Source organism: Gossypium hirsutum, unplaced genomic scaffold (genome assembly GCF_007990345.1).
Source record: "Gossypium hirsutum isolate 1008001.06 unplaced genomic scaffold, Gossypium_hirsutum_v2.1 scaffold_59, whole genome shotgun sequence".
Classification (NCBI taxonomy): Eukaryota; Viridiplantae; Streptophyta; class Magnoliopsida; order Malvales; family Malvaceae; genus Gossypium; species Gossypium hirsutum.
In genome coordinates this window covers 54289-62572 of record NW_024402793.1, presented here as the reverse complement: position 1 = coordinate 62572, position 8284 = coordinate 54289, and the positions used below count along the sequence as shown (strand labels likewise).

Genomic DNA, 8284 nt, shown 5'->3' with positions numbered 1-8284 from the left:
AAAAGATCATATGGGCAGTATATTAAGAGATAATCAGATTTTTGTGGGACAGGGTCAGAACGGTTTCTGGATTCCCTGCTCCGACTTTAGAAATTCATTACAAATTAACCAGAGATAATTAGGGGTCGTACCATATATGTACAGATTCCTCTCTGAGTCTAGTTTTCATAGAAACAAACGGCATCAGTATTGAAGCCCTGTGCAGGGAGATATTCAAGTCGTAATGGGCAAAGGTCAGTGTAGTCGACCCCTGCAACTTGGGAGATTTTGACTAATAAACTGTACTAATTGGCCCAACCAAAAATTCTAGAAAAAAATACATAGATGGGCACATGAGTCTAGTTTCTGGGAAAAATTACGAAACTGATTTTCGAGTTACGAAACTCAAGATATGATTTTTAAAACGACTAGTACACAGATTGGGCAGTGTCTGGAAAATAAATTTTATAAGGGGTTAAAGTCAGTTAACACCTCGTGTTCGACTCCGGTGTCGGTTTCGGGTTCGGGGTGTTACAAACAACTTCACGTTCACGATGAAGGCTCTGAGACCCAGGTACCAGATGACCTACACTTATCCAGATGGTCATCCCGAAAGGGAAACTTATAAGGACCTCTTGGTTCGCTAGTGGCAAGCTTACTGCTTGGGTGCCTTTCTGACTTGCCACATATCTTGATGTGGATGAGGATATGAACTTTATCCCTTTATTTTTTTGAATTTATATATAAAATTTATTATTTATTTTTTTTAATAATTGAAGAGGAAGACATGTGTCATTCCCTATTTGTCCACATGTCACTTCTATGTTTGGCCACGTCACCCAACTGTTCAAAACCTAATAGTGTTAAACATAAGAACCAATTTATGTAACAAATGTGAACCTTGAGGACCAATGTGATAAAGAAAAAGACTAGGGGGCAATTTGGGAAAACTTATTAAGTTTAGAGGTAAATCTATATATTAAGTCAAATTTATATAATGCTTTAAATATAATCATAATATATACAAATTACTATTTGTTGCACTAGAAATGGAAGCTTCTGAGTAAATATATGATACTATGTTAGTTGAGTTTGTAAACTTTATAAACAATATTCTAGAGGCGACACATACCTTTCCAAGTAATAATAAGAAAATAAAAAATTATATTTTTTTTAGAAATATAAAAAATGAGGCATTACAATATTTGAATTCTATTTGTGGAATTAAAATTTTATATTGACCATGTGTCAAATATGACACATCGTTATTAAATAAAACATAAAATAATGAAGGGCTTATAAATAAATATTAATAAATTATTTTGAAATATAATTAAATAATAAATAATTATAAATAAATTATAAAATTTTAAATTCTAAATCTTAAATTTTAAATTTAAGACCCAAAATTCTAAAAGTCTAAACATCATAAATTTGAGATTTATTAATATTTATATAATAATTATATTTAATATTTAATTATGTTTAAATAATTTTTTAATATTTATTTAGAAGTTGTTTTTATTTTTTGTTTTATGCACTAATAATATAAGTATGGATTAAAAAATAATTATTTCCAAAAAATACCCAAATAATATTGCGGAATGAAAGTAATGGCAGTGCAGGGGGAAAAATGAAGAGACAACCCTGATATATATGGATAGAAGATTATGAGAAGTATGAATTAAACTAATGGAAAGAACAATGACCCCTAAGAAGAACTAGTCTCCACAGAAAAGTGCAAGTTCTTAAATGTAAAAATAAATGCGAATTTGTTAATACTGTCTGTTGATCTTCAGAGTTAATTGTTATGTAAGAACAGTGTACACACATTACAGACAAATAATGAACCGACAGTTATAAAGTTTTTGTGTGGTAGCTTTCATGGAAGGAAGGGGGGGTGTTTATTTATTTAATATTCATAAATAGTGCACAGAAAAGAAAGAGGGAAAAACCATTAAATGTTTGTCCCCCATTCTCTTGTTTTTAGTTCCTGTTTATTATTTTATACATTTGTCGCATACAGGCGTTTACAATCATATACTCAGCAAATTGCAGTGGTCAATGACTGATTGAAATGTCGTTTCATTCTACAGTTTAATGACTGTCCGAGTATGTATATATATGTTTGTACGGGGGCATCGATGGATGCCCGCTGCTTTGCCCAACCAAAAGCTCCAAATTGTTTGCCCATCCGTTCCTCTAATCTCATGAGAATTCCATGCGAAATTAAATTAATTAAAGTTGTTTTTGGACAAATAATGTATTTATTTATGGTTAATATAAAATAAATATAGCGGTGAGATTAAATATGATAGTAGTATTATAATCTGAAATAAAAAAAATTAAATGAATCGTATTAAAAATAAACACCAATCCAAAAAAACTCTAAATCGTTGTTTTATAATTTTTTCCGTTGAATAATAATTAAATTAAATCAAATTAAATCAATAAACATAAAACTACTTAGAAAATATAAAATTTTGAATTAATTCAGGTTCTCACTTTTGTGATGAATGACTTGATTACTATTTGATAATTATTGACTTTCTATGAAGGAAAATATAATGATTACTAATAACTATTACAAATAGTTATATTCCAGGCATTTAGACTTGGTTAATTGTTTGTACTTAAGTATATATATTTTCATTTTAGGATATTATATTATCATTTTTATAGCATTGCATCATGAAGCTTGGATTGTGCTTAAATGTTATTATGTTACTTTTGCTTGTGTGTGGAAAGGATTTTTTTGTGTTTGAATGGAAGGTGTAGAATGAGGAAAAGAAATGAAGGAGTGAAGTTTTGTCATGGAAAAAGGTTGGACAGATTGCCAACATTAATGCCATGGAAATTCTAGGAAGACACTGAGTTAACAATCAATTCGTGCCTCTCACCCAACTGTACTTGTACCAGAAAGATCTACCTGAAAAACATAGAGCAAAAATTGTGTGCTGAGAGGGAAATCTACCCCATAAAAAGTAATGAGAGGAGAGAGAGAAAAAAGCCTTTTTCAGGGGAAAAATTTATGAGGAAAGGAATGAGGGTAGAAATAGAGGCTGAGCAGCAGAGTAGAATGCAAGGGAGAAGAAGAAGGCAGTCAGCCTGGTCTTTGTAAGACATTGTGCCACTGGAGTTGAAGGCTAGATCGACAAAAGCTTCATGAAGTTCTTCCTTTATTTTCCTAAATTGCTTCTTTGTGAAATTAATTATTGAATATGTTGAATGATATTTTGAATTTTTATTTGATTAACCAACCCATGAGTTAAATCTCATCGGGTTGGGGTTACTTGATAATACTTGAATTTTCCATTAATGTTGAAGCTTAGATATGATCTAATTTACTATTTCATTCAATTTGTTCTTTCGAGTTGCATGCATGAAATCTCTAGACATAGATGAATACATTGTATGCTTATAAACATAATCTAATTTTGAAAAGGTTAGGTTAGTTAGACCACAATTGATTGATACAAGTGGGTGTTCGATAGAATGCCTATAGCAATCTCTAGACATAGACCAACACTTGTACAGAGTGAAGAGTAATCAGTACTAGGAATCACATCTAAGGTCTATAGATATATATTTTCTTAGGTTAGGTATCATAAGGTCTTGCTCTTGAAAGAAGTAGACCATTTTAAATTCATTTTGAAAAGTAAGTTGATTAATATTTTGTTGAGGCATTATTGGTTTATAAGGGTAGATTTACATACTATGCACATCATCATTATTTTCATTAGCATTGCATTTCTATCATTGTTTTGCCTTAGCCTAATTCACATACTTCATAACAGCAACTTAACCAAGTTAATCCTATCCGGTCCCTGTGGAGACGATCATACTTATCATTATATTATTTGATTCAACATGTATTCTTGCACAATTCGCATATCATTTTATATGCATCGTTGTTGGGGATCAACAATCTGGTGAAATTTGGTTTTATTACTGATTATCTAATTCATTAGTTCTATCCAACTTAGTTGTCTTTAATTTTTCAAGGATTGCCATCAGTGTATGACAAGAGGCATTCTTGTTAACAAAGAATATCGAGAGAACATTGCAAAGAAAGAGAAGAGAACTACGAGATATGGCTAGGATTGGAAATGATCCAGGTATGGGAGATCCATTGCATCCAAATGGCCAGGATGTTAATCTTCCTATTCGTTGTGTGATAAATGATCATGACAGGCCTATTCGTGAGAAGGTAGTACCAATTCTGGATTACTTGAACCTAGGGATAATTAGACCAGCCATTCAAGCTCAGCATTTTGAGTTGAAACCAATAATGTTTCAGATGTTGCAAACAGTAGGATAGTTCAATGGGTTGCCTACTGAAGATCCATGGTTGCATTTAAGACTTTTCCTAGAAGTCTGTGACTTGTCCAGGGAACAGGGTGGTCCTGAAGATGCCCTGCGACTTAAATTGTTTTCATATTCATTGAGAGATCATGCCAGAGCATGTATGAATGCTTTATCGACAGGGATGATGGCATCTTCGAATGAATTTTTGATAGGGGACTGAAATGGAAGAAGTGAATCAGGATCGTATTCAAGTTGTTTGACTCAAGGAGGAAAGAGTTGGATCTAATCTAAAAAGAAGAAATTAACTTAATTTAATAATAAAAAAGTCAAAAACAATAAAAAAGAACTTTGTAAAAGGTTTTTGCTACGGTATAATCCATCTGATATGACTGCCAAGCTTAGAAATGACATTACATCTTTTCAGCAATTAGAGGATGAGACATTGTATGAAGCTTGGGAAAGATTTAAGGAATTGCTTTGGAAATGTCTGATGCATGGATTCTAGCAATGGACACATATGTAAACTTTTATAATGGGTTAAACACGCATAAAAGGATGGCAGAAAATGCTTCTGTCGATGGGACCTTGTTGGATAAATTCTATAATGAAGCATATGATATTTTGGAAAGGATAGCCAACAATGATTATCAATATCCTACCACAAGAGTTGGGACTAGTAGGAGAGTTGCTGGCGCTATGGAGCTCGATCCAATCAGTTCGTCGAAAGCCCAGGTATCATCTCTAGCTAACATGATCAAAATAATGAAGAAACCAACTAAAGTTTAGGAGATGAAATCAATTGAACTATCGTGTATCTATTGTGGGTAAGATCATGAGTTTGATGAATGTCCATCAAACCCAGCCTATGTGTATTACATGAGCAATTTCAATCGTAATAATAATCTCTATTCCAACACCTACAATCTAGGGTGGAAGCAACACCTAAACTTTAGCTAGAATAATCAAGGAGTGGGAAATTCCAACAAAGTTATTAGATAGAATGGCACAAGTGCACTGCCTGGTTATAATCAACCTATGCCACGAAAGAATGTTCAACAAAATTCAACATTATCTTCTTCATCTATTGAAATTATTTTTGAAAGAATACATGGCCAAGAATGACACCATGATCTAGAGTCAAGTTGCATCCCTAAGAGCCTTGAAAAATCAAGTGGGACAGATTGCCAATGGTCTAAGACCTCTGGGAGCATTGCCAAGTGATACTAAGAATGCGAGATCATAAGGGAAGGAGCATTGCAAGGCCATCACTCTTAGAAGTGGTACTCAGCTAAATGAAGTTGTTAGACATGCCACTGTTGAAGAGGAAGATTTAAGTCTCAATCAAGGATTGATCACAAAATCATCTGAAAAGGCCAAATAAAAGAATGTTGCAGCAAAATCAGATCATACGGTCAAACTGAATGCCACATCAAAACAATATCAGTAGTCTGAAGAAAGGCCATTGCCACCTTTTACTCAATGATTCCAGAATTCCAAGCAAGATTTTTAGTTCAAGAGATTTTTGGATGTCCTAAAGCAAATCCATATCAACATACAGTTAGTGGAAGCTTTGCAACAAACGCCAAATTACGTAAAATTCATGAAGGATATGTTATCAAAAAAGAAACAATTGGGGGAATTTGAAACTGTTGCTTTCACTGAAGGGTGCATAGCGATGCTGATGAACAAATTGCCTCCAAAGTTGAAGGACCTAGGGAGTTTTACTATCCCTTGTTCAATTGGAAATTATTATGTTGGTAAGGCATTATGTGATTTAGGAGCAAGTATAAATTTAATGCCTATGTCTATCTTTAGGAAGCTGGGAATTGGGAAGGCAAGACACACCACAGTTACGCTGCAGCTAGTTGGTCGATCTTACGCACATCCGGAAGGTAAAATTGAAGATGTAGTGGTAAGAGTAGATAAATTTATTTTTTCAGTTGATTTTATTATTTTAAAATGTGAGGCTAACAAAGATGTGTCGATTATTCTTGGAAGACCTTTTCTTGTTACATGTAGAATGTTAATTGATGTGCAAAAATGTGAGTTAACAATAAGGGTAAATGATCAGTGAATTACTTTCAATGTCTTTGATGCTTTGAAATATGCCGATGAAAATGAAAAGTGTCATGCCATTGGGTTGATTGAAATAGTAGTGGAGGAGGAGTTTGTAAAAATTTTGTCATGGAAATTTTGATAATGATGATGATCTATTTGAGCTAAATGAAGCAGAAACACTTGTAGAACTCGGTGAATTCATAGAGACTAAGCAATTGATGGAAAGACCAGGGAAGAAGTTTGAATCCTTAGATTTATCAGATTGTTCTTTTAAACCTCTTAAACTTTCTATAGAGGAACTTCCCACACTGGAGTTAAAGCTTTTGCCATTGCGTCTAAAGTATGCCTTCTTGGGAGACAACAACACTCTGCCAGTAGTTATATCTGCAAAATGGACACCTGATCAAGATGTCAAGTTGCTAGATGTTCCGAGGAGATCTAAGAAGGTGTTGGTATAGACAATTGCCAACATCAAGAGAATCAGCCCTGCTATCTGCATGCATAAGATTTTTTTGGAACATTGCCATAACAATTCTATCGAACAGCAAAGAAGGTTGAAACTAATCACGGAGGAAGTTGTCAAGAAGGTGATCCTCAAATGGCTCAATGCTAGAATTATATACCCTATTTCAGATAGTTCATGGGTGAGCCCTATACAATATGTACCCAAGAAAGGAGGTGTCACAATAGTTAGAAATGATAACAATGAGTTCATACCAACTCGTACTGTCCCAGGATAGAGAGTATGCATGGACTATCACAAGATTACTATTTCTTGGATGGGTATTTAGGCTATAACCAGATTGCCATGGCTCCCAATGACCAAGAGAAGACCACTTTCACATGTCCATATGGAATTGTTGAGTTTGGACGAATGCCATTTGGGTTGTGTAATACCCCAACAACATTTCAGTGTTGCATGATGGCGATATTCTTGAACATGGTGGAAAAATTTCTGAAAGTTTTCATAGATGATTTCTCTGTGTTTGGCAATACCTACGAGAGCTATTTGAAGAACTTAGAATTGGTTCTTTATCGCTGTGAAGAAACTAATCTTGTTTTAAATTGGGAAAAATGTCATTTCATGGTTCGTGAAGGCATTATTCTGGGACATAAAATATCACAAAAAGGGATTGTAGTGGACAAAGCCAAAATTGAAGTGATCGAAAAATTACCACCTCCCACCACTATAAAAGGTATCAAGAGTTTCTTAGGCCATGCAAGATTTTATAGAATATTTTTTAAGGATTCCTTGAAGATAACCAAACCCCTATGTGCTTTGTTAGAGTATAATAAACCTTTCAATTTTGATGAACCTTGGTTACAAGCATTTTAAGAATTGAAGAAGCAATTGGTGACAGCATCGATTGTAATACCATCGGAGTGGACACTACCATTTGAACTTATGTGTGACGCCAGCGACTTTGCTGCAGGTGCAGTGTTAGGGAAAAGGAAAAACAAAGTATTTCATGCTATATATTACGCAAGCAAGGCCTTGAAAGATGTGCAACTCAACTACACCACCACTTAAAACTAGTTATTAGCTGTGGTATTCGCGTTTGATAAATTCATATCTTATTTAGTTGGTACCAATGTCACAGTTTATACAGACCACTCTGCTATCAAGTACTTGGTGACCAAGAAAGATGCTAAGCCAAGGCTGATCCGGTGGATACTTTTGCTATAGGAATTTGATATAGAAATTAGAGATAGAAAATGGACTCACAATCAAGTGGCTGATCACTTGTCAAGATTGGAAGCTAGACTTGAAGATTACAATATTCAAATCATTAAGGAATACTGCCCAGACGAGAAATTGTTAGTTGCCATGGTATTACCTTGGTATGCCAATATTGTAAACTTCTTAGTGAGTGTGTAACGCCCTGAATTTTGGGCCTAGATGAATTAGGCTTTGGGCTATGGGTCTCATAAAATTTTT

General features: G+C 34.1%; 1 non-coding gene across 1 annotated transcript; it reads right to left on the bottom strand.

The window, feature by feature from the left end:
- Positions 1-4681: 4681 nt before the first annotated feature.
- LOC121226289 (small nucleolar RNA R71) lies at positions 4682-4788 on the bottom strand. The gene has a single exon (XR_005924133.1). It is a non-coding gene; the product is annotated as a small nucleolar RNA R71 (small nucleolar RNA).
- Positions 4789-8284: the final 3496 nt, after the last annotated feature.